The sequence below is a fragment of the Sapajus apella genome, unplaced genomic scaffold (genome assembly GCF_009761245.1).
Source record: "Sapajus apella isolate SASKATOON/1434 unplaced genomic scaffold, GSC_monkey_1.0 scaffold29, whole genome shotgun sequence".
Lineage (NCBI taxonomy): Eukaryota > Metazoa > Chordata > Mammalia > Primates > Cebidae > Sapajus > Sapajus apella.
The window spans coordinates 18,599,635-18,626,502 of record NW_022436969.1 but is presented as its reverse complement, the minus strand read 5'-3'; the positions used below and the strand labels follow the sequence as shown (position 1 = coordinate 18,626,502).

The window sequence follows — 26,868 nt, the reverse complement described above, 5'->3', positions numbered from 1 at the left end:
TGGAACATGAATTCTCCATGGGCAGGAGCTATGTTCACAAGCCTCACAGAATCAATACATCCTCTCTCATTCATTTGCACATTTGCTCCACCAGTAACACTAAGAGTGGCACTTCATATGAATTAAGCATTTCACAGGCACCTGCACAGAGTAAGTGTTTTACAGACATTTAATTTCAACCACAACTCTGTGATGCAGGGCTTAATATTTCCATTTTGGGGATGCAAAAGCTGCCCCAAGATATAGCTACTAAAAGCAAGCGATGATTAAACACTGTCCAAGTGCTTAGGCAGTTCTTTCTTTATCCTCTCTCAGAATTCACTGCATATTCCACTTCTAGGGTAGACAAATAGATGAATATAACCTCAGAGTCCAGTGGGAGGACACCAGGCATGGAAGAAGCAATAGAGTATTACAGGCACTAGGATGCTAGGCTGTATCTGGCAGGAAGAGGCACAAAGAAGGAAGGAATTAATCTTACCCTAGGATAAAGTCACAACTGTTCGTGAGTGACTGAACAAAGTATAGGAAGTGAATAGTTACATACATTTTAAAGCTCTCATGGAGAGCCCATAACACCTAGACCTAGCCAAGGAAATTAATAATAGTTTCTCAACTACTAAGCTACTTTCCAATACAAGACAAAAAAAAAAAAAAAAAACCTAAATTAGTACAGAAGAGAGACTGCTGTTGTATAGGATCATATTCCCTAGAAATTAAGTGACATTTTTCCTCCAAAGAGGGTGTTGGCCAAGATAAAAGGAAAGTAATTTTGCCCTGGGGGAGGGAGGTGAATAACCTGCAAAATCCCTAGGCTGCCCTGACCCGGGGAGTGTGAGGTTAAGGACAGACACCATCTTCCCTGTGTGCCATCTGCCTTGTTGCACAGCTTTCTTTTTTGGCATGAAACATCTTTCTCATCCCTCAAAGCTCAGATAGAGAGGTCTGTAGCCTCATTCCCTTCCAACTTTTGGGAGTCTTACTCCAAGTGAAGATCCGCAGTTGGACTAAGACAGCACACCGGAACACAGCAGGTTGCCTTGGGTCTGCACATCCCAAGACTTCTGAGAATCACATGGTACAAGCGCAAGTCAAGATTTACAGTATGACCCCAATTATCCTACCAGAGATAATGCTATCTATCATACTGTTATAGGCAAACAGAACAGCCAAAGTTCATCCCTGTACAAGCATGCCTTATTTCATGGAATAATATGATAGAAAAAGAGCACAGAAATCACTTCACATATTGACTCATTTAAAATCTTTCACAAAGCTAGAAACCCTTTTGTAATTATAAAAAACCCACATTTTATATTTTATCCAAGGTATAAGTTTGTAGTGGCCAACTGTTAATTACTAGAAAAGAGCAGGAGTAGTACAGTAATAACCCCAAATGGTATTTAATATTACATGTCCATCAACTTATTTCACACAAAACATAAATATTTTAGGAGGTGCCACTGTATCTTTCCTTAATGTCAGCTTTACACTGGATTATCAATATGATCTACTGATACTCATTACAGCAATATATTATTATCACTTATAGGTAAATAAACTAACTAGAAAAAGGCCAGCGTCAGTGGCTCACACCTGTAATCCCAATGCTTCGGGAGGTCAAGGCAGGTGGATCAACTGAGGTCAGGAGTTCCAGACCACCCTGGTCAACATGGCAAAACCCTGTCTCTATTCAAAATACAAAAATTAGGCAGAGATAGTAGCACATGTCTGTAATCCCAGCTACTCAGGAGGCTGAGTAAGGAGAATCGCTTGAACCTGGGAGGCAGAGGTTGCAGTAAGTGGAGATCACGCCCCTGCCCTCCAGCCTGGGTGACAGAGTGAGATTCCATCTCAAAAAAAAGCAACTAAATTAATTAATCAATTTACTAACTAGAAAAAATAAAAGATCTTTTCTTCTCAAAGAGATGCATTTCAAATAAAATTTCAGTTATTATGCTTAATTATTATCAGTCCTTAATATATCTATGTTGTTCAGATCAACTGTGTGTTACTCTTTATTATAATGACTCAATCCAGAAGAATTTGATTTTACAAAAGAACTTTATGGTAATGAGACTTTTTTAAAAGGATTCTTTTAATTTATGTGTTTATTTTAGATATAGAGTGTGAGCCATAAAAGCATTAAGAAGGCAAACACATGATATTAGAAGTAAACTCAAAGGAGGACATAGAATGAAATGACTCCAAGGAAAAGAAATGATGTAACATTTCTAAATGTTAAAGAAGGACTTGTTCATGATTTAAAATGAAAATAATATGCCTCAAAGTACTAAGGAATGTAGATTCTAGATTATATCTTTAGAAGAATAACACCATTTAATTTTTAAATGCCAATATTTGTAATTTATTCAAAATGACATCCTTTACTTATATTCTGCAACTTATAATTCTTAAAAGCTTTGCATGTCAATTTATAAGCATATGAGACGAGTATATTATTTACATTATTGTTTAAAAATTCTTCTAGGCTATATGCAGGAGAAAAGTTTGAAGCAACTAGTTAGAAGATCTCTATGCCAACTGTCTATGCCATACCAACTCTGAGACTATAGCTTCTAGGGATGACCACAACAGAGAAATATTCCTTAACCAGCAGAATACAACTTTCCAGGGCTTGGTGGGGAAAACATTGTATATAATCAGATGTGTTAACTTTGTTAAGCCTAGAGTAAAAGGAACTGCCAAACTTATTTTATCATAGAATTCTTTGGTTTTGATAAGGCTATTAGATCTTCCAGAACATAAACTGGGACCCAAGGTATGTATCACTCACTTGGCACTCACTGACATACTAGTCACTGCTACTGAATGTTTCATTCGGGTATGTCTTATCACACGTGTTAAATTAGACTCTCTTCAAAGGGAGAGGACAGAACATATGCTGGTGTCCTTCAAACAATGTGGATCTTGTGCTCACTACATGAGGGCAGCTGTTTCCTTATGTTTAGGAGTTCCGTTGGTTTTGTACTAAAGCCTCATTTTGCCTTTCTTTATTGATTTTCCTTCCATGTATTAAATCTATTCCCATACGTTAAACTACAATCTCTCTGAAATCTGCTGCTTTATCAGTAAACTTTCCCTCAATACTAGGCCTCTATTTCTTTTCTTTTCTATTTTTTTAAAGGCAGGGCCACTATATATTAATATTATTATTGCCTGGGATAGAGTGCAGTGGCTATTCACAGGCATGATCATAGCACACTACAGCTTCAAAATCCTGGCCTCAAGGGATCCTCCCACCTGAACCTACCTAGTAGCTGGGGTCACAGGTATATGCAATGATGCCCAGCTTATGCCTCTATTTCTAACTATGTACTAGACATCTCTATGAGGAAAACATACTATTAATAAGCTAGAAACATGCCCCAAACCAAATATTTCACTTAACTCCACAATCAATTTTTCTACCTTCACAGAACTGCTACTGAAACATCTAGGATATAGCATAGATAGGTGCCATTGCTGCCACACAGGAGTCCAATTACTAGGACAAAGCTTTATTCAGGTACTGCAGAAGAGGAGATGGGAGATCAGTCACAAATCCATCTCCTAAACCAACTAAAATTAGGTGTTTACATAGCAGGGAAGAAATTTAACTATGAGTAGGAAAACAGGAACCAGGAAGGGGTAAGGAAGAAGAGTTAGTCAACAGACAGCAGGTAGTGGTTTAGGCAGCCATGTTGGGTGAAGGGTCTGGTGTCTCATTGTACTGATGCTGTGATTTGGAATGTTTCAGTTCCTTGATATTATCTGGGAGGCTTGATGGTTGATTTCCTGAAAAAGGAACTCAGATAAGACACATGTAACTTTCTCAAGATTTAAGATTGGGAGGGTAAATTTCTGTACTTATTTAAAAGAAACCATAAACATCAGTTCTCTGAGACAATTCCATCAGTTTCAAAACAAAAGTATAAAGTAGTGAATATTTTGCCAATGACTGAGAAAACTGTGGCAGACATGACAATAGAGAAAAGAGGACAGGTTTGAAGGACATTATGGAGGAGGAAAATTCAAGAACCCTAACTTTATGGATAAAGAGAAAGAAGCAGCAGCTGGGGCCACTCCCCAATTCCTGGATTAAGCAACTATTCAGATGGATGGTAGTGCTCAACACATATAAGTGCCCAACTGACTTCATTTGCTACTTATAGCATCACTATTCTCCCTCTCTAGTGAATTAGATGATGCAGGTTTCCCAGAACCTGTTTTCTATGACACCTGTCCTTTTGTCCATTCAGGTGCCCACACTGAAACTGCATTCCCTCATTACCTCCTGTTGAAATACCATCCATTCTTCCAGGCCCTTCTCAGAATCTCGCATAAAGTGTTTCTTATTGCCCACAGTGCAATGTAATCTGTTCCCTTTTTTAAATTTTACCCTGAGCCCTAAGCCATAATTTTACCATGGTACTTATAAGCACCACCTACGTGCTTAAGGGGGTACACCCAGCCTGGCACAGTGTGTACACACAGCAGGATCTTGCAAATTTGTTATAGGAGGCTGCCGAGACCCTGAAAAAACAGGGATCCCCACAGAACCAGCAAACACCTCTCTCAGCACCCATTTCCCACAATCCCTAGAGAAAAGTAGCTGAAAACAAATATAGCCTCACAAATCGTATAATATCAGATGTCAAGCATGGAAATGTACACACAACCACAAAGTTTAACATTTGCAGAAAATGAAGACCAAGAAGGAGAAGTGGCAAATACAACCAATAATTTAAGGAATGCTTTAGTAAATAAGCATTAAGGTGAGAGAAGATTTTGAAAGTGGTCTGAAAAGAAATAGGCTACCATGTTAATAATAGTTTTTTAAAGGTTATTCTGGAATTTTTAGACAATTTTTATATGAGAAAACATTGGGTCCAAATGAGAAAGGACACAGCTGAGCAATAAGTTAGTAATCTGGAAGACAGAACCAAAGAATTATCCCAAAAGGCAATTCATATCCCACAGAAAAAAAAAAAAAAAAAAAGGACAAAAAAATGTGAAAGAAAAGCTAAGACACGCAAGAACTTAGAAGTTTTAACATATGTCCAATATGAAAAAAATTAAAGAATAAATAATTAAAAGAATATAGAGAAAGTAACAGACAAAACTAAAGAAATAAGAAAAGTGTCCAGAGTTGAAGGTAAACAGCTTCTCAGTCCTGAAGGCCCATGAAGTTCCAAGCAGGATGAATAGGAAGGTGGTCCACATCTAGATGATAAATGCCCTGGAGCCAGGTCCTCTGCCTTCAACATTTGAGTATTTCTTATGTGGTTACCAAGAATGTGGCATTTAAAGGATATTCAATAACTGAACTGTGGCATGGATGGAAAGCCCAGAAATGAATGACACATTCTATCTTTGAGAAACAGTCTTAACTGGCTACCAGTTCCAAGCTTTTGATCTTTGTCAGTCTCAGCAATGATTCAGCTATAAAATTTCTCCATGAGGTCGTAGCACACTAACGTTAATCTACTGTATTGAGATCACAACACCCTAATGTGCATCTACTGTATTCTTACGTTCACATTTTCTTTCCCTCTGCCCTTCCCCTCACTCATTTATCCCTCATACTTTGATTTCTGTGGAAGAACATGGCACTGGCATATGTTTATCTTTTACAGAACAAGAGTAGGAGATACTCTAGAAGAGAAACATCACCAAAGTGGGCATAAACTGCACACAGGTAAGTCACAGGGAGCAATTCGTCAGCATGATGTCTCAGAGTTAGGTGGCTAAGGCACTGTTACGTGCACATGAATAGCACAAAAAAGCTATGTCAGGTTTTAGAAATATCTTGTTGTGTGCTTCTGCGCTTTAGTTCAACCTCAGACTGACAAGATCCACCAAGCACCTCTGCGCTCCTGCTGCTCTGATGGTATCATTTCATGCTTCATTCACACACTGTGTAGTGGCACTTAATGCTCACTCTTCAAAGAGCTAGACCATCTAGACCCAATTTCTCCATCACAAGCAAGTGTACTTTGAACAAGTATCACTGTCAAAGGAAAAAAAAACTTTCCAAGTCTCAGTTTTCAACATTCAGTGGTGAAGTTGGCAACTGGATATTTTAAATTCCAGGCTAATTACACAGCTCTCCTGTGCTGCTTTGTAGAGGTTTATTTTCATACACTACCATGACAATCCATCATACTCTGTCCCCTAGGGAAGAGAAAGAGTCCATCTTTTTATAAATAGCTGCAGGAGATTCCTAGAGCAGCTCATGCCTCTCCTGTGCTAAACCCATGGAGCTTAAGACCTAGGAGGCTCACTTCCCATTGCAAAATACCATTCATCTGCAGCCCCACAAATGTGAATGGGGCTGCTTCCAGGTACCTTGACTAGAAAGAGAAAAGCAGCTTATAAAATATGTTCCTACTTATGGAAGGAGAGAGATAAAAGGAAGAGCAACAGCAGTGCACAATGCACCTAAGAGGACCTATGGCCTCATCAAAACCTTTTTTAAAACATGTCAGAAGTCACTTAAAAAGCTGAAATAAGGAAAAAAGCAACACTTGAAGTGAATGATGGACAGAGAAGAACTGGAAATTTGAGGAGTGTCAGTCATTCAACAATGCCTCATTCATCCAATACTGTTATCACAGGGATAAGGTTGGTAATAAAAACACACTAAATTGAGAATGTGTTTAATTCATTTAAGGAGATTTAATTCATTTTTTCTTGATTAAGAATCAGTGCACAAGAGCTTTGATGGATATAACTATCATATAAAAGATTTCAGAACCAGAGTTCAAATTCATTCCAATGACATACCCAGGAAAACTTTACAAAAAGTAATTCTGGATATTAATCTATCCAGAGTCTCTCAGAAACTGAGGCTGATACATGTGCAAACACCACCCAAATGCCCAAACACTGGTTACATTAACCCTTCCAAGTGTTCAGAATATAGATTATAATTGCCCAACAATACTTCCCACATAAAGTTCCAAAGGATCTGCTTGACTTGTATAACAGTGTCACAGAGATCCCAGCCCCATGTGTCACTCTCAGGAATACCAAAGAGCAGACAACAAATCTTCCCTCCCTTTGGCATCAAGACTTCAAGTCTTCAGCTGGGCACAGTGGCTCATGTCTATAATTCCAACACTTTGGGAGGCTGAGATGGGAGAAATGCTTGAGCTTGGGAGTTTGTGATCAGTTTGGGCCACACAGCAAAACCTCATCTCTACTAAAAATAAAAATAAAAAAAATTCGCCAGGCATGGTGGTATTCCCACCACGGTATTCCCAGATACTTGAGATAGGAGAACCACTTGAGCCCCAGAGATCAAGGCTACAGTGAGCTATGATTGTACCACTGAGCTGTATACTAAGCAGCAGAGGAAGACTCCATGTTGGGGTGGGGAAAGAGTTTGAGTCTCGTCTCCCAAGCATCCTGTGCAAAGCCTATGCAAAGCCCCTTGCTGGGGCTGTGCAACCAGGGCAAAATGTTCCTGGTACATGGGGACAGGATATCACAGAAATATTCACTGGGCTCAGTAAAAAGGGTGACTCTGATGGGAATCAGATCTGGGCTTGGTGTCACCGGCTGTTGTCACTTTACTGAGCCATGCTTGCCTTTCTGCTCCTTGCAGAAACTGTTCCATGAAACTTTATTGATTTTTGCATATTTTATTTCCTATAGTCTTATTTCATGAGGCACACTGTCTATGCTGCAATATCACTGGTGGCCATTGGCCCAAAATTGGCTGAAAAAATTATTGGACAAAAGATAAAATAAAACAAGAATTCAATTGTTCAGAAAAAAATATGCAAACTGTGGATGTGCTGATTTTATTCATTTAAAAGGAAGTTAAATTAATAGTGTCATTCAAAATTCTGCCTGGCCTAACAGAAAGAATCAAAGGTACTGAAAGGGGTTTTGGTAAAATCAGTATGTTTCAATTGAAAAAAAAAAAAAAACCAGAATGCTAGGGAGAATAATCATCTAGTTGAATGCAAATTTATACAAAATAGTCTTAATAAATACAACACAGTTTTAAAGGTTACACACATGAGATATTTTGCTTGAATTAATCCATAGGTTTAATGCCCCCCCAGCAAACTCCAGAGAAGGTACAATTCAAATCTCTGTTTAAATCATCCTTGTCTCTCTTCCCCTCCCCTCCCCTGACCCCCTCCTGCCACCACCACACCCCCACCACCCGACCCCTGTCTCTTTTTCCCTGACACACACAAGTTACTAAGTAGGTTTCTCTCAATAAACTAAGGCTCACATTACTTCCATTGCAACTCTAATGCTTTAAGAATCAAGTACAAATGCATACATCCACTGCTTACACACAGGCTTTGCTCAAGAAATTCATTTGTAAGCAGACTATATAGAAATCATAATAAACGCTCTTAAGGGAAACTATGTACTTCAAGTAATCTGCGTCCCCAGGCTATTCATAATGAGGGCAACATAACACACTACATCCTCAGTTAGCACAGTAACACATGTACTACAGAAACCAACTACGAAATTAAAATGCTACCAGGGGAAAATTCAGTTTGTCTTGCATTTTGAGGACCTACCTTCATCCATACCTCAACCCCAACAAGCCAAAGGGCAGTTCCCAGGGCCTAGAGGAACAAGGACTAGAGCTCCAGAAAGGTGGTAGGTTGGGGCAGTGGGGGCAGATGAGAAAGGCAGTGGGTAGGTGCGTGGGGGTGTTTGGCTGCTGCAGATCCTTAAGCTGGGTATTTCTGATTCTAGCTGGCTGTCTCACTCCCATTTCCCCAACCCCACTTCCAGGTTCCCACTTGCCTCCTATTATTCCAGACTCACTAAGTCCCACAGAAGCTCAGGAATAATCACTCTCTCTGGACAATCTGTTGCCAAAGAATGTAATATTGCAGATTAGCCCCTGAAACAGGAACACACATTGAGGTTTTCTTACGAATTTTATTGCTCATATCTTTAGGCATTTGTGTCTTCTGTTCCCAACCCTTTTTAATCTTCTCATTGCTTCCTCCCTAGTCTACCACCAACTTCCCCTTATCAAGATAAGCATCACAGGAAGGGCTCTGGTAAAACTCATCACTATAACACTCAAAGGGGCTCAGGTATTCAGAGCATTTAATGACAACAGCGCAGGGTGTGGGGTCAGAGGATGAGCTTATGGTAGGAAATGCACAGAAAGGAGGAGCTGAGGCTTGAGCCTAGGAGCTAAGGCCAAGAGGAGAGGTCTTGGTAACAGGAGGGGCAGTGGCCGCTTGGAGGACCGAGAAGCTACAGAGGCAGAGTTATCCCCTCCCCTGCACCCTGCCTTGAAAAGGATAACACATGAGAGCACACCTGGGCTAGACCAGGAGGAGCATGAGTGTGGTGGTCTGGAAGAGAAGAGTGGTCCCAGCAGCTGACCATGGAAGGCATAGGAAAGGGAGACCTACGTGACTGTGAACTTGCTGAGGGTTTCCTGTGTGACTCTTTAAATCTCGCTTCCTGAACTAACTAACTCACCCTACTCAAGAGCTGGGTGCTACTATTTGCAGATGGAAAATGGGGCACAGATAAACAGGGCAATTTGGCCAAGCCCTGGAGAGAAAGCTTCACTCGCTTGCCCGCCGCCTCCTACCGGCATCCTGGAGGACACCAGGTGATCTAAGGGGCTGATGACAGAGAAAGCCAGGTTAGAAGCCTCACAGCGACACTCATCAGCTCCAGGGACTGAGACTGAATCTTTAGCCTCCTCAAGTCTCAGGGTCCTTAACTGTCACACGTGGGTAATGACTGCTAAGAATTTAATTAATGGGGAGAACCTCCCAGGGCATCTGATTTAGAGCAGGTACTCTGTAATCAGCAGCTGTTATTACTGTTGTTGTTAAAATCTGGGAGTTTGTATTGCTTTATGTTTCTTCCAGTGAAGAGTGTAATACAAATCAGAAGTGAACATCTTTATACTTGCTGCAAATTCACTTTGAATATTAGAGAATATTAGAGTCACACATTAAAGGAAACTTAGGAGATAGTTATAATACTAATAAACTAATAAAATGTTCTTTATTCTAACACATTTCTCATTTCTTATATTTAGAGTTAAACTTCCTATCCAACTCATCAAAAACTTTCCTCAAGGTTAGCTGAGATCTTCTGATTTTGCATATGTAACTTCAACAATTCAACCTCAGTCCTTTGTCAATAAGATTGAGCACAACAGGAAAAATCTGAAGTATGTCACCAAATTCAGGCTCACTTCCTATGACTTGAATCCAATGAAGTAATAAAAATCAGGACAACTTTTTACTTTAATCCTCACAAAGGCAGTTTCTGTAAGAAAGGCAGGTTATGTTTTCCATATGCAGTGAAGTTCATCCATTTAAATTAAGAAGACATAGATGTCATCTCAGAAATCACTGCCTGGAATCTCATAGAAAATAAGTTATATTTTCCCCACTGCTAAGAACAAATCCAACTTGCTTCTCCATAGACAGAGGGGGCCTCCTATGCCAGGACTCCCATCCCTGCTTCTCCTCTGTGCCCTCAGCCACCTCCATCTGCACCACTTCATCACACGGCTCTAATTATCCAAGAGAGTGCCAGGAAACACGGAAAGGGAAAATTGAATTCCACACTGTCAATTTTGTTTCTAGTTCACAGATTTGATGAAACAGAGATGAAGAAAGAAATACTGGCAAACACACGGTTTGGAGACTTGCCTATAATACAATCCCTCAAGCTCCATCCATCACTCATAACCAACAGGGTTCGATGTGTTATGAATATGCATAAGACACAGGGACACAGGAACAGGCGTCTTCCTTGGGACAGCAAGAAACATGTTCTACTTTATCTTTAGAGTGAGAAAAAGAAGAGCTAAGAACTCGAGGGTAAAAAATATAAGGTTATGTTTGTACCACCAGGGTAAATTATGTTATCATTGGTTACCACTTAACCAATGATAACATTACACAGACTCTACCCATACTGCGTCAAATATTATGAAGTCAAAAATTGCATATATTCAAATATTACATATATGTATTTCTTCAAACATGCAAATGTCAGCAACACGACATAGTCACCGCATCATGTCATGATCCCAGTCTGAGCCAATTATGCTATGTTTATCTTTTATTTCTCAACATAGTGGTGCACTTGTGTCTTCACTTGGGGGCTTCTTGGATGTTAAAATAAAAAATATAGATGATAACAAAAAAAGAAATGCATGCAATCATATAAGTGGCACAGCTATGGTTTTTTTTCATAGCTGCCTTTTTAATATTTAAGTAACTTTAATTAGACATCCAGAAGTCCCTTGTTGTGGGACATATACCATAGGCAGGAGATGGGAGGGGTTGAAAAAACAGAAGAACTTGTGGATGGGGCATGAACAAGCTTCTTTAAAACCTATACATATCAGTTATTTTGAATTTAAAGCAACAACTAAAGTGTCAAAGAACAGCTGAATATCCTGCATTTTGATAAACTTTAGTCAAGACACAGCAGTAGACAGCTCATCACAAATCTACTCTATTTCAGCACTACAAGGAAAATAATAACATCCAACACTTCCAACTTTGAAGTATAAGGAAGAATGAACACTTGAAAGCAGACCCAGGGTTAGCATAGGAGAAAAATCTAGGAGACAAAATGAGAATTGCTTATTTCATGATGAGCACCACTGCCCAAGGCAAGACTCTCAAAAAGAGCACTGCTCAGGTGCCACAGATGAAGGAGACGCCCCCTGCAGCTACCCCAAAGGGAGGTGGGAAAGGTGGGGAGCCACAAACCCCTGGCACAGAACACAATGCAGTCAGGGAAAAAGAGAAAAAGAACAAGAAACAAGGTTTTGTCTTTCAAAAGCAATCTTCTTCCCATAGGTTCTCCCTTCCATCACTAGCACAATTTTAGGCTTCTGTATCATCTTACCAGCTGGAGTATTACCCTGTTCTTTGTCAACAAAGATTATAAATCCACCTCCACATTACAAAGGCAACAAAAATAAGGTCATCTAAATTTAAAGAGAAAGGGGGAAAATAAATGAAGAATGTGTACCACCAGCAGCACCTTCTCTCTTCGGAGCAGCCAGGAGTTTCTGGCCATAGCCCAGCACTGCCCAAAGTAACACAGAATGTGGCCTTGGCTCCATCTTTCCAGGACAATGATACCCTTTTTGCTCTTAAATCAATCTACTGACTTTTTACAATTTTTCATTGCTGTATTTTTATTTGTAGACTCTCCTTCCCCTAAATTAGGCTGCAATTAATTTTAATGCCCTTATTGTTCCTTGTAGGGTGTGGTCCTTTAGTATTTATTATCTGTAATTGATTAGTTAATCTTGTTTCTGTATCTACCGACTAGCTCTCACCGAGTGGATTTTCTAATGTGCTTATAATATTTGTCTATGAGCTCATAATAATTCAGAATCCTTTATCCTCATGGAGGTCCCCTCAGTAACGTGGGTTGTGGAGACATCCCTGATGAGGTCATATGGGGTGTCCTAATTTGCAGACCAAATTTTATGTTAGTTTCTGAGCTTTGTGCTTCTACACAATGAAAATTTGGCTTATAAAACAGGAAAGAGAAAGCTAGGGCCCAGTTTGCACTGTGGGTTCAGTTCAGAGTATGTCCAGTAGGACTGCTGTGCCCAAGTCTCAGCCCACTTCTGGTATGCCACTAGGCTGGCACCCTGCAGCCTCCACCTAAAACTCTAGACTCCACCACACATATCTTCTCAAGTTACTCCCCTTGCCATTCAGTGCTGTGGGCTCCCTCTTCATTTCTGACACCTGAAGGATTCTCTTTCTTGATTTTAAGATTGAGTATGTATTCTTAAAAACTTTTAACATTACAAATACGATGTTTTTCTAGTCTTTGATTTAAAACTGAAGGGGGCTATCCATTGTAACTGATTCTGCCATTCTGAAAAAAAAAGACAACCCCTCATTTAACCTCAAAACTCCCTTTTATCATTTTCATAGTAAATTTACTAAGCATTTACCCTTTTATAAAGGTTAGTACTCAGTTCTGTACACACTTTGCACAGGAAAGTATAAACCATGTCTTCTGCCCTCCAAGAAGTTACAGTCCAGACTAAAAGATAAGACAGCTGCACATGGAACAAGTAAGTACTGAGACAATAATACAATCACCAAGAGTTACTACTTTAGAAAAATTGCTTCTCAACCTGCTGTCAAAAGAAGGAGTGGGAATATAAAGTTCAACTCTCAAAACTCTTCAGGCTTTAATGGTGTTTTAGAAAGTTTTTTTATCTCAATTCTAGCAAGATGGAAGTGAAAGAGCTCATAGAAAGAAGAACAGCAGGTTACTGAAGAGGTTCAGAAATCTTATAAGGAACTAAATTGTTGGTAGCAATCATTCTGGAAAGAAATGGGTACAAATTGGTAGGGAAGAAATGAGCCGTGGTGAGAGTGTGAACGTGGGGAGTGAGTACAGCAGAGACATCAGAGATAATAAGGGCGGTTTAAAAGATGTTAAGTTAACAAAACAGTTATAAATGTTAAAAACAAAGCTAGAAATTGAAGTAGAAAAAGGTGTCAGATTTGGAGATTTGCTTCAAGTCATCTGCAGAGATGTGTTGGTGAAGGCTGAATAGTGAACAGCAGCAACTCTGAGCAGATGAGGATAAAGATGGAGAGTGGCTTCAAGTGTTTCTGTCACTTTTAACATAAATAAAGCCAATCTGGGAAAAAACCACACTCTAATATATTTTACACTGGCTCAATCTGAAATCATACCCTTAAAAGAAAAAGAGATGCCCCATTTACAAATGTTAAGGCACAAATGACAGAAATGCTGGGAACAGAATGTCATCACGTACTCAATGTCTAAAGAACACGGAATGATTCTAATGAACATCTGTATTTTAATGAAGATAATGTGATGGAAAAGCATTTACTGGAAGTGAGATTAAATCTGCTGACAAAGACTGAAAGAGACAGTCAATTGCTCAAGGGAAGAAAGTGATCTAAAATAAAAGCATGATTTTCTTTCATTATTATATAAAGTTTAATTAAATATTTCCGTTTTCAAAGTCAAGCAAATGATGTCAATTACCAAAAGCCTTTATGCTGATTTTAAATGAAAATTTGACAGAACATAGACATGTACATCTTAAGATTTCAAATCCTGGACCATGCGTAGAGAATAATCAGAGAATAGCAATGATATGATAGATTTTAGAACCATATAATAATAACATGTGACAAAGAAATTTACACAATGGCCCCCTTTGAACAGTTTTAATTGAATTCTGGTTACAAAGCTAGAAGCCCAGCTCTCAAAACACACTGCTATTTACAGGAGCAAGCTTCTGGGGTTGCCTAAATAGCAGAGTAGTCAACTATTAACTCTGTCCTCCCCAACATCACATTTAATTGGCCAGTAACTGGCTCAGAAATGAACACAGAACTCAAGATGGTCTAGTGAGGCTCAACTCTAGGACTTCTACTCGAACTACTGCCAGCCCACCCCACCTCCTCAGTATTGGGGTATGTCATCCAGGAGGGTAAGGGCCCACGCCTGTTGCTTACATCTTAGTTCCACAAGGGAAGAGTCCACCCTGACTGATGAAGCAACACAGATGAGAGCATCTGAGCCTCTGGACCCTGCTATACCTAAGGGAGTACCTTTGGAATTTTCACTTACATAAACCAGTAAATCCACTTGTGTGAATTCAGGCTTACCTGGGTATTCACCAGATGAAAAGAGTCTTCGTCCAAATATTGCTCAATATTTTGAATAGCCTGTAATCAAATTATTTTCCGAATTGCATTTTTGATGTTCTGCCTACATATAAAGACATTCTTTTTTTCCTTTACTATCTCAGATTTCAGGTTAAGCTCTGATAATTCTCAGTTAATTAGTTTCAACTTATAGTCAGTGAAGTAGGCATGTGTTGTCAGTGAAGAGCCTCCAAATGCAGGTAGAGGAAGTTTTCAGTAGCTCAAATCTAATTATATTAATATCATTCTTGAACAGTCTCTCATTTTCCTCAGAATGAAACTCAATCACATTTCCCTGGCTTCCTTCTTCAGCCCCATCTCTTCTCATCTCCTTCCCCATGGGCTAAGCTTCAGCCATGCTAAATTTATTTCAGCTCTTCATTCATACTTTGTTCTTTCGTCTGCAATAATATGCAGAATAATGGCAGCCCCAATGATGTCCATGTCTTAATCCCCAGAATGCATGAAGATGTTAAATGACATGGGAAGGGGGAATTAAATTTGCTCATCAGCTGACCTGGAGATGGGGAGATTATCCAGGTGGGCTCAACATAATTACAAGAGTCCACACAAATGGCAGAGCGAGGCAGGAGGGCAGGGTTAGGGATTTAAAGATGCCCAGCTCCTGGCTTTGAAGATAAAGAAGCACAAGCCAAGGACAGCAAGCAACTTTTGTAAGCTGGAAAAGGTAAGGAAACTGACTCTCCCTGAGGGCCTCCAGAAACAATGCAGCCCTGCTGACACTTTTGAGTTTGGCCCAGTGAGATGCATTTGGGGACTTCTAGTCTCTAGAACAGTAAGATAAGAAGTTTTTTCTTATTTTAAATTACAGTATGTGGTAACATGTTACAACAACAACCAGCCACTATATTTGTCTAAAACATTCTTCCTTTCCCATCCTCCTACCATAAATCCTTACAGTCTTGGTAGTCTCAGATTGGATATCACCCCCTTTCTGAAGCACTGTATGACCACCCATGTTAAGTTCCCCTCTTCTGTGCTTCCATAACACCCTGTATCACCCAGCATTGACTTCCCATAATTCTAATTGCCATTATACAATTAGAATTAATACTATGTTCGTCTATATCCCCAACAAACTGTAACTTCCCTGAGTTTTTTTTTACTTTTGAATAATATTCTACACAGCAGAGTGTATGAAGCATAATAGTTTTTCAATAATTGTTTGTTGAATGATGTAATCAACGACTGAATCAAATAATCAATAAAGAGATGTCACACTTTCTGTAGAAATGAAATATACTAGCTTTCTTATTGCAGGAAAAAACCAATTTACTAGGAAATCGGGTTCAAAAGGGAAATAATCACTTGCTCAGATTTATCTAGGAGTCTTTTCAAATTGCAATACAGAGTAAATACCACACATTTCTACTAACGGCAGTGGGCCAACATATTAAAGTATCAGAAAACAAGGCAGAAATAAACTACATTTCCCTTAAATGCTGATGCCAATGAGTATCTGGTGGCCTCTGTCACCAGGGCTCCCCTCTGCCCCCATGTCTCAGTGTAATCCTCCATGAAGTAACCCCATCCAACCCACGGGAGTTCCAACAACCTTGCCTAGGTGATGTGGTATCATTTCTATCATCCTCTTCCCTTAACTTTGAAAGCTCCGAAAACATGTTCTGGGTTAAATAAAACAATCCCCTGACCCAGTGGTGGCCCCTTGGACAGGAAGAGCACATTTACTCCTTTCTCCAGGGACAAAGGGAGCAGCAGCAGGACCCTGAGCAAAGAGTCAGAAGGTGAAACAGGGGCTGAGTGAACCACCCAAGGTGACAATCCTTAAGAAATGACAAGTGAAGCTTCCAAAGGGCAGCAAACTGAAAAAGGTGGGTAAGAGCCTCAAAGAAGGGAGAAGGGAGAAGGAGAAAGTTCCTCTGCCCAAAGGCTGCTATTCCTAAGAGAAGGAAGGGCATAGGACATTTCTAAATGTGCTTTCTCCACTATACTCTCCAATATAGTATGCATTAACTACATCTGCCTATCTAAATTTAAAATTTATTACTTAAAATTAAAACTTCAGTTCCTCAGTGATGCTAGCAAGGTTTCATGTTCAATGGTCACATGTACCTAGTGGTTACCATACTGAACAGCACAAATAAACAATCATGCACCACACAACAGCATTTAGGCCAATGATGGATTCCATATACAAGGATAGTCCCATAAGACTTTAAGGGAGCTGAAAAATTCCTACAGCCTAGTGACACTGCAGTCATCCTATCACAGTCACATTGCTCAGGCGTTAGCAGTGCTGCTACTATTAAAAAAAAAAAAAAAAAAACCTTCCATGCTGCAAGTCATGTAAAAATACAGCACATACATGCTGTACAGTACTTAATAACAGTAATAAATGACTGTTACTGGTTTATGAATTTGCTATACTATACTATTATTGTTATTTTGGAGTGTACTCCTTCTACAGATTAAAAAAAAAAAAAGTTAGCGTATAACAGCCTCAGGCAGGTCCTTCAGGAGGTATCCAGAAGAAGGCGCTGTTATCCCAGGAGACGGCAGGTCTATGCTAGTTACTGCCTCTGAAGACTTTCCAGTGAGTGGCACAAGATGCTGAGGTTGAAGACAGTGGTATATCAATGATCAATTGTAGGCCAAGGCTAAGGAGTGCGTTTGTGTCTTACTTTTTAACAAAAATGTTTATGAAGCAAAAAAAAAATTAATAAAATTTTTAAAAATTGAAAAAAGCTTAGAGAATAAGTATATAAAGAAAGAAAATACTTTTGTACAGCTGTATAATGTTTGTGTTTTAAGCTAAATGTTATGGCAAAAGTCAAAGTTTTTTTAAAATTACAAATTTATAAAAGAAAATCATTACAGTAGCCTAAGGTTAATTTATTATTGAAGAAAATATTTTTAAATAAATTTAGTGCAGCCTAAGTGCACAGTGTTTACAAAGGTCTACAGTAATGTTAAGCAATGTCCTAGGCCTTCCCATTCACTCACCACTCGCTCACTGACCCATCCAGGGCAACTTCCAGTCCTTCAAGCTCCATTTATGGTAAGTGCCCTGTAGCTGTGCTGCTTTTATCTTCTGTGCCATATTTTCTAAGTCTTCTATGCTGATATATGTTTAGATACATTAATACTTATCATTGTGTTACAATTACCTACAGTATTCAGTAACATGCTATACAGGATTTTAGCCTAGGAGCAATCGGGTATACCATATAGCCAACATGTGTTACAGGCTCTACTATCTAGGTTTGTGTAAGTACATTCCATGACATTTGCACAAGGACAGAATTGCCTGAACGATGCATTTCTCAGAACGTATCACTGTTATTAAAAGACACATGACTGTATGACCAAGTGTAATCTTTAAATTGGGTAACTAAGACTTGGATTACTTCTTTGAAAATTCTTTTTTTTTTTAATTCCATTTATTTATTTTATTGCATTTTAGGTTTTGGGGTACATGTGAAGAACATGCAATATTGTTGCACAGGTACACACGTGGCAGTGTGTTTTGCTGCCTTCCTCCCCATCACCTACATCTGGCATCTCTCCCCAACTCCCCACCCCCGACTATGCCTCCCCTATTTTCACCCACAGACCCCAGTGTGTAGTGTTCCCCTCCCTGTGTCCATGTGTTCTCATTGTTCAACACCCACCTATGAGTGAGAACATACGGTGTTTGATTTTCTGCTCTTCTGTCAGTTTGCTGAGAATGATGGTTTCCAGGTTCATCCATGTCCCTACAAAGGACACGAACTCATCGTTTTTGATGGCTGCATAATATTCCATGGTGTATATGTGCCACATTTTCCCTGTCCAGTCTATCATCGATGGACATTTGGGTTGGTTCCAGGTCTTTGCTATTGTAAACAGTCCTGCAATGAACATTCGTGTGCAAGTGTCCTTATAGTAGAATGCTTTATAATCCTTTGGATATATACCCAGTAATGGGATTGCTGGGTCAAATGGAATTTCTATTTCTAGGTCCTTGAGGAATTCCCACACTGTCTTCCACAATGGTTGAACTAATTTACACTCCCACCAACAGTGTAAAAGTGTTCCTGTTTCTCCATATCCTCTCCAGCATCTGTTGTCTCCAGATTTTTTAATGATCGCCATTCTAACTGGCATGAGATGGTATCTCAATGTAGTTTTGATTTGCATTTCTCTGATGACCAGTGATGGTGAGCATTTTTTCATATGTTTGTTGGCCTCATGTATGTCTTCTTTAGTAAAGTATCTGTTCATATCCTTTGCCCACTTTTGAATGGGCTTGTTTGTTTTTTTAATGTAAAACTGTTTTAGTTCTTTGTAAATTCTGGATATCAGCCCTTTGTCAGATGGGTAAACTGCAAAAAATTTTTCCCATTCTGTTGGTTGCCGATTCACTCTAATGACTGTTTTCTTTTGCTGTGCAGAAGCTGTGGAGTTTGATTAGGTCCCATTTGTCTATTTTGGCTCTTGTTGTCAATGCTTTTGGTGTTTTGGTCATGAAGTCCTTGCCTATGTCTATGTCCTGAATGGTTTTGCCTAGATTTTCTTCTAGGGTTTTTATGGTGTTAGGTCTTATGTTTAAGTCTTTAATCCATCTGGAGTTAATTTTAGTGTAAAGTGTCAGGAAGGGGTACAGTTTCTGCTTTCTGCACATGGCTAGCCAGTTTTCCCAACACCATTTATTGAACAGGGAATCCTTTCCCCATTGCTTGTTTTTGTCAGGTTTGTCAAAGATCATATGGTTGTAGATATGTTGTGTTGCCTCCGAGGCCTCTGTTCTGTTCCATTGGTCTATATCTCTGTTTTGGTACCAGTAACATGCTGTTTTGATTACTGTGCCTTGTAGTATAGTTTGAAGTCCAGTAGTGTGATGCCTCCCGCTTTGTTCTTTTTGCTTAGAATTGACTTGGCTATGCGGGCTCTCTTTTGGTTCCATATGAAGTTTAAGGTGTTTTTTTCCAGTTCTGTGAAGAAGGTCATTGTGAAAATTCTTATTCAATTATTTGATTTGTTCATTCCATGACACTAACTCCAGCCTGTCAAACTGGTAGCCTTAAATTAACAGAAAAACTTGCTTTCTGTTGTTTTGTATTCCATGTGATGGCTACAAATAAACTTTGAAACTTACTAACTATATTCTCTGATGCATCTGACTTTGCCCTCAGCCACTCCCTTTAGAGTAATAAGAGCTTACCACTGCCTCAGTATCATGCATACGGTTCCAGTGCATTGAAGAAAAAACATGAATTTAGAAACAAAATATTGATAAATACATTTTCAGACATTTCCCAGAACGTATCCCTGTGGTTAAGCAATGCATGGCTGTTAACATTTCTACCATGACCAAAGATGACACTGGGCAGTGCCACAACAGATTTAGTGTATGCTTTGGGGCTCGCTTGGCTGTTTAATGTAAGTGCTATCAACTTAAGTGGGGAGATTTAATGCTTTCAATGTTTGTACTAATAATACGTACAATTGATATGGGCTTGCAGTACCTGGGACAACTTTATTGCTTAGTATACACCTAGATTCATATTTGTAAGATGCCCAAATCCAAATATCCCACAATAATGATTAGAGTTAGGGCAGGGTAGTATCCTCTCATTTTCACAGATACTGCCATACCTTGTACCCCAATTAAAGGTAAGAACAGCATAAAGGATCTTAGTAAACACCATTATTTAATTAATGATTAATGATGCTTCATTGAAATTTTCCTTTTAAGATGAGGAACAAAATAAGGATGCTATCTACATATGTAAAAATTCCAAAATAATAGACAGAAAAACGTATAGAATTCATAAGTTAACAAGCCAGGAAGATACATGTTCAACATACAAATGTAGAATACATTTCTATGTATCAGCAACAGTTAAAACGTGATTTAAAAAAATACAACATTTATAATTCCATCAAAAAATATCAGCTACCAACAATAAATCTAACCAAAGATGTTCAAGGAATTATAAGGTATGTAGATTATATATATATTCTTTAAAAGGTATACATAGTCATGCCTCAATTAGCAAGAATACAGAAGATCTAAATAAAAGGGGATATCATAATCACTGATTAAAAGATATGATATATTGCAGATATTAATCTCTCCCAAATTGATCTACAGATTTAATACAATCAGTCTTACTTTGACAAGCTGCCTTTAAGGTACACATGGAAATAGGAGTAGTATTGGCTATGACTTGAATGTGTGTGTCTCTCCAAAATTCATTTACCAGAACTTAACCCCCAAAGTGGTGGTATGACGTGCAGCATTTGGGAGGTCATTAGGCCCTGAAAGATCTATCCTCATGGATAGGATTCATGTCCTTATAAAAGACGCTTCAGAGAGCTACATCTGGCCTTTTGCCCTTCCTCCTTCTGCCATGTGAGGACACAGCAGCAAGGCACTATCTTGGAAGCAGTGAGCCTCCACTAGACACAAAATCTGTCAGTACCTTGGTCTTAGATATCCCAGCCTCCAGAACCGTGGGAAATATTTTTCTGTTATTTATAAATTACTCAGTCTTGGGTATTTTGTTATAGCTACACAAACAGACTAAAACAGTATCTGAGTACTCTTAACATGAAAAGGGACAAGGTAGGACTTTGTCTAGCATATATCAAAACACAGCATACAACCATAGTTGTCAAGACTAGGATTACTGGTGCAAAAATGGACAAATTAATCAATGGAATAGAATGAAGAGCCCAGATTCATAAATATATGTATATGTTTATGTATTTATGTTTATTTATGACAGGTACAGAACAGAGAAGAATGGTCTTTTAAATTATCTGTTGGGGAATGTGAATTTCCATATTGGAAGTTAGCAGGAAGCAAGAATAGTGTTAGGAAGACATAAGGAGACAGAGAAAGGAAAAGGAAAAATGAATTTGTCCCTTATTTCACGTTATGTACAAATATATGGTCTAAAGAAAAATCCAGTATCAGAGCTGAACTGAAGAAGGCCGAGACATGAAAAACTATACAAAAGATCAATGAATCCAGGAGCTGAATTTTTTGAAAAATATAAGATAGACTGTTGGCTAGACTAATAAAGAAGAAAATACCCAAACTAATCCAATTAGAGATGACAAAGGGGATATAACCACTGACCTCACAGAAATACAAATAACCATCAAAGACTACTATGAACACCTCTATGCACAGAAACTAGAAAATTTAGAAGAAATGGGTGAATTCCTGGACACATATATCCTCCCAAGACAGAACCAGAAAGAAACTGAATCCCTCTTAAGACCAATAATGAGCTCCGAAATTGAATCATTAATAGCCTAAAAACAAAAAAAAAAACAAGCCCAGGACAAGACAGATTCACAGCTGAATTCTACTAGATGTACAAATAAGAGCTGGTACCAATTCTACTGAAGCTATTCCAAAGAATTGAGGAGAAAGGTCTCCTCTCTAACTCATTCTCTGAGGCCATCATCATTCAAATACAAAACCTGGCAGAGATACAACAACAAAAAAAGAAAATTTCAGGCCAATATTCTTGATTAACATTCATGCAAAAATTCTCAACAAAATACTAGCAAACAAAATCCAGCAGCACATCAAAAAGCTAATCCACCATGATCAAGCAGGCTTTATCCTGGGGATGCAAGGCTGATTCAACATATGCAAATCAATAAACGTGATTCATCATATAAACAGAATTAAAGTCAAAAACCACATAATCATCTCAACAGATGAAGAAAAGGCTTTTAATAAAATTCAACATTCCTTCGTGTTAAAAATTCTCAACAAACTAGGTACTGAAAGAACATACCTTAAAATGTAAGAATCATCTATGACGAACCCACAGCCAACATGTTACAGAATGAGCAAAAGCTGGAAGCATTCCCCTTGAAAACCAGAACAAGACAAGGATGCCCTCTCTCACCACTCCTATTCAACAAAGTGTTGGAAGTCCTGGCCAGAGCAATCAAACAAGAGAAAGAAATAAAGGGCATCCAAATAGTAATAGAGGAAGTAAAATCATCCTCGTTTGCAGATGACATTACTCTATATCTAGAAAGCCAATGAGGAAAGAATTTCATAAAAGAGGAACTCTAAATGGCCATAAGCATTAATTGTCTTCAACTTACTTGTGAATAAGGGAAATATAATTTTTAACCACAATGAGATTCTACTGCATACCTATCAGCTCTGTAATTTAAATTGACAATACTCAGCACTGGAAAGATGTGGGACAAGGGTAACTCTTCATCATTGTTACTGGGAATTAAAATTACTATAACCACCCTAGAGAAAAACTGTCAGTATCAAAAAAGAGGCAGAAGTTACATACTCTGTACTCAACCCAGTCTTTGCATGATTATGTTCATTAGGACACACACACAAGAATACTTACTGTAGCACTATTTCATGACAGGTAAAAACAGAAATAAGCCAAGTGTCCAGCAAGAGTAGAGTGGATAAAAAAATTAGGTATATATTAAATAAATACATACATACACACACAGAGGAATATCATTGAGCAACATAAATAAACTAATTGCAGTCACATAAAACATTTTTGAATCTTAAACAATACTGAAAAAATAACTAACGTATAAGCTAATATAGAGTGTATTATTCCATTCAGTTAAAGTTAAAAATCAGTCAAAACTGAAATAATGTTATTGTATGCATGGATATTAAAACCATGTATGTTTAGAAAAGAAATAATGTTATTAATGTAAAAGTCAAGACAGTGGTTACCTCTGGAAACAGGAAGGCAGTTATGACTGGGAAAGGTAACTGGGGGCTTCTTAGATATGAATAGTGCTCTGCTTCTTGACCTGAGTGATCATCAAGCAAAAATCAACCTCATAACTATTTATCTATTCATATTGTATTCACTTTAAGTATTTTATATTTTACAATAAAAATACTTTATAGAAACCAAAACTTGAATGGATCACATAAATATAAAAGATCTCACATCCAAGCACCTTGAAAATTGCATTCTTTGTCTTAGACTCTCTTTAAAAACTTTAAGTGAAATACACATAAAATAACAATAATGAGTAATCATCATGTATGAGACATGAGTAGCACATGGTCAGGAAGTGACTGAAGAGCAGGTCTTTAAAAAGGTACAGAATGCAAAGATACAAAATCATTTCCTATGTCTGCTCTTATTATCATTATCAATAAACATTATATGGTGAAAAATAATTCATATTAGAACAAAGCACATTATCAATTTAAATTAGTATAACAAGCAGAATTGGTATTTGTGTAATAATAAGATGTGTCACAGAATCTGAAAACACCTATAATAAGCTTAGAGATAAATAATGGATATAAGAAGTTTCAGGAGGAGGATCCAAGATGGCCGTTTAGGAACATCTAAGGATTGCAGCTCCCAGTGAAAGCGCAGACGGTGAGTGGACGCCGCGTTTTTATTGCCCACAGACTAGGAAATTCCCGGGCGGAGGAGCTCCACGGTCAACAGCGCGGCTGTTTCGGCCAGCGCAGCTCTGCCGGCCGGGGCCGCTGCTTTGCCCCGCGCGGCTGCTTTGTCGGCACCGCGGTTCTCCGGTTCTCCGTACAAAATACACCGGTCCGGGTGCCCTTTTGGCTGGCGATTGGAGCCACGGGAAGTCGCCCATTCGCCGGTTCAAAAAGGGGACTGAGCAGAGAAGGAGGACAGTAGACTCTAGGGCAAAAAAAAAAAAAAAAAAAAAAAAAAGCGCCACAAACCACAGTGCCGCTGTTTAAGCCAGCGCAGTGAGTGGCCGCAGGGGAAAACAAACAGACCCCAGCGCCTCTTCAACAGGCGACTGAAACACGAACTTAAAAAAGGCTCTGAGGCAGGGAGCCAGGAGATCAGGCTCAGCTGGTCCCACCCCCACAAAAGGACAACAACCAGAAACTCTGGATTGAGACTTTCACAGCAAGCGCAGCTGAACCCGGGACAGTCCAGCTCTGTGGGGGAGGGGCGTCCGCCATTACCGAGGCAGCCCGCCACGACCGAGTTAGTCGGCCAATGCTGAGGCAGCCCGCCGTTGCCAAGGCAACCCGCCATTGCTGAGGCAGCCCACCGTTGCCAAGGCAACCCGCTACAGCAGAGAGACTCCGCCTCAACAGAGGCGGGCCATCACCAAAGCAGTTCTAACTTCACCCATATAAACAGGACTGCAGGGAAGTTCACTCGGCAGCGGGGCGGAGCCCACAGCAGCTCAGCAAAGCCTCTACAGGCCGACAGTGACTAGGCTGCCTCCTTGCTGGGCTGGGCAGGTGTGACGGAAAAAAAAAAAAAAAAAAATGAAGGTGGCAGCATAACGGAAACTCATAAATAAAGCCCTAAATCCCTGGGACAGAGCACCTGGGAACAAAAAGCAGTTTATGAGTTCTGCTACAGCAGACCTAAAAGTACCTGCCCAGCAGCTCTGAATGAACAACAACAGAGCTCACAGCTCACCATTTGAGCTCCTATAAACAAGAGACCGTCTCCTCAAGCAGCTCCCTGACCCCTATATATCCAAAGAGACACCCCATAAAAGAGAGATCAGATTGACACTAGGCGAGTATCCTTCTGGGACAAAGATAGCAGAAGAAGAAAACTGGTAACAACCCTTGCTGTTCAGCAGCTGCTGCAGGTGAACCCCAGGCAAGCAGGGCCTGGAGTGAACCTCAGCAGACCTACAGCAGAGGGGCCAGACTGTCAGAAGGAAAACCAAGAAACAGAAATAACCTCATCATCAACAAACAGAACGTCAATCTGAAAGATTTGAGACCCTATCTGAAAGCCAGCAACTACAAAGTCGACAAGTGGAGAAATCCTTAAAGATGGGAAGAAACCAGCGCAAAAAGGATGAAAACACCCGAAACCAGAACACCTCTCCTCCTACAAGGGATCACAACTCCTCACCAGCAAGGGAACAAGGTTGGAGGGAGAACGAGTGTGATGAAATGACAGAATCAGACTTCAGAAGGTGGGTAGTAAGAAACTTCTGTGAACTTAAAGAACATGTTCTAACCAAATGCCAAGAAACTAAGAACCTTGAAAAAAGATTTGACGAAATGCTAACGAGAATGGACAAAATAGAAAGGAATATAAGTGAATTGATGGAGCTGAAAAACGCAACACGAGAACTTCGTGAAGCATGCACAAGTATCAACAGCCGAATTGACCAAGCAGAAGAAAGGATATCAGAGGTCGAAGATCAACTCAATGAAATAAAACGGGAAGGCAAGACTGGAGAAAAAAGGGTAAAAAGGAATGAACAAAGTCTCCAAGAAATGTGGGACAATGTGAAAAGACCTAATCTACGTTTGATAGGCGTACCTGAATGTGACGAAGAGAATGAATCCAAGCTGGAAAATACTCTTCAGGATATTATCCAGGAAAACTTGCCCAACCTAGCAAGGCAGGCGAACATTCAAGTCCAGGAAATACAGAGAACACCACAAAGATATTCATCAAGAAGAGCAACCCCAAGGCACATAATTGTCAGATTCACTAGGGTCGAAATGAAGGAGAAAATACTAAGGGCAGCCAGAGAGAAAGGTCGGGTTACTCACAAAGGGAAGCCCATCAGACTCACAGCAGATCTCTCAGCAGAAACCCTACAAGCCAGAAGAGAGTGGGGGCAAATATTCAACATCCTTAAAGAAAAGAACATTCAACCCAGAATCTCCTATCCAGCCAAACTAAGCTTCATAAGTGAAGGAAAAATAAAATCCTTTGGGAACATGCAAGTACTCAGAGATTTCGTCACCAAAAGGCCAGCTCTACAAGAGCTCCTGAAAGAGGCTCTACACATATAAAGGAAGAACAAGTAACAGCTCAACTAAAGGGCAAAAACCCAGCTAGCACCAAAATGGCAGTATCAAATTCGCACATAACAATATTAACCCTAAATGTAAATGGACTAAATGCCCCAATCAAAAGACACAGACTGGCAAATTGGATAAAAAGACAAAACCCATCGGTGTGCTGTATCCAGGAAACCCATCTCACATGCAAGGATACACAAAGGCTCAAAATAAAGGGATGGAGGAAGATTTACCAAGCAAATGGAGAGCAAAAAAAAGCAAGAGTTGCAATTCTCATCTCTGATAAATTAGACTTTAAAGCAACAAAGATCATAAGAGACAAAGAGGGACATTACATAATGGTAAAAGGATCAATGCAACAAGAAGAGCTAACGA

The 26,868-nt window shown here is 39.4% G+C and overlaps 1 protein-coding gene and 1 long non-coding RNA gene across 13 annotated transcripts in view; one reads left to right on the top strand and one right to left on the bottom strand.

Moving 5' to 3' along the window:
- Window positions 1-17,776, top strand: part of LOC116561589 — a 20,921-nt gene extending 3,145 nt beyond the window's left edge. The window contains exons 2-4 of the long non-coding RNA XR_004273498.1: window positions 7,311-7,316; window positions 15,858-15,863; window positions 17,665-17,776. This is a non-coding gene — a long non-coding RNA (uncharacterized LOC116561589). The remainder of the gene's footprint in view (window positions 1-7,310; window positions 7,317-15,857; window positions 15,864-17,664) is intronic.
- PTPRM (protein tyrosine phosphatase receptor type M) overlaps window positions 1-26,868 on the bottom strand; it is an 816,519-nt gene that overhangs the window by 548,052 nt on the left and 241,599 nt on the right. The window lies entirely within an intron of this gene.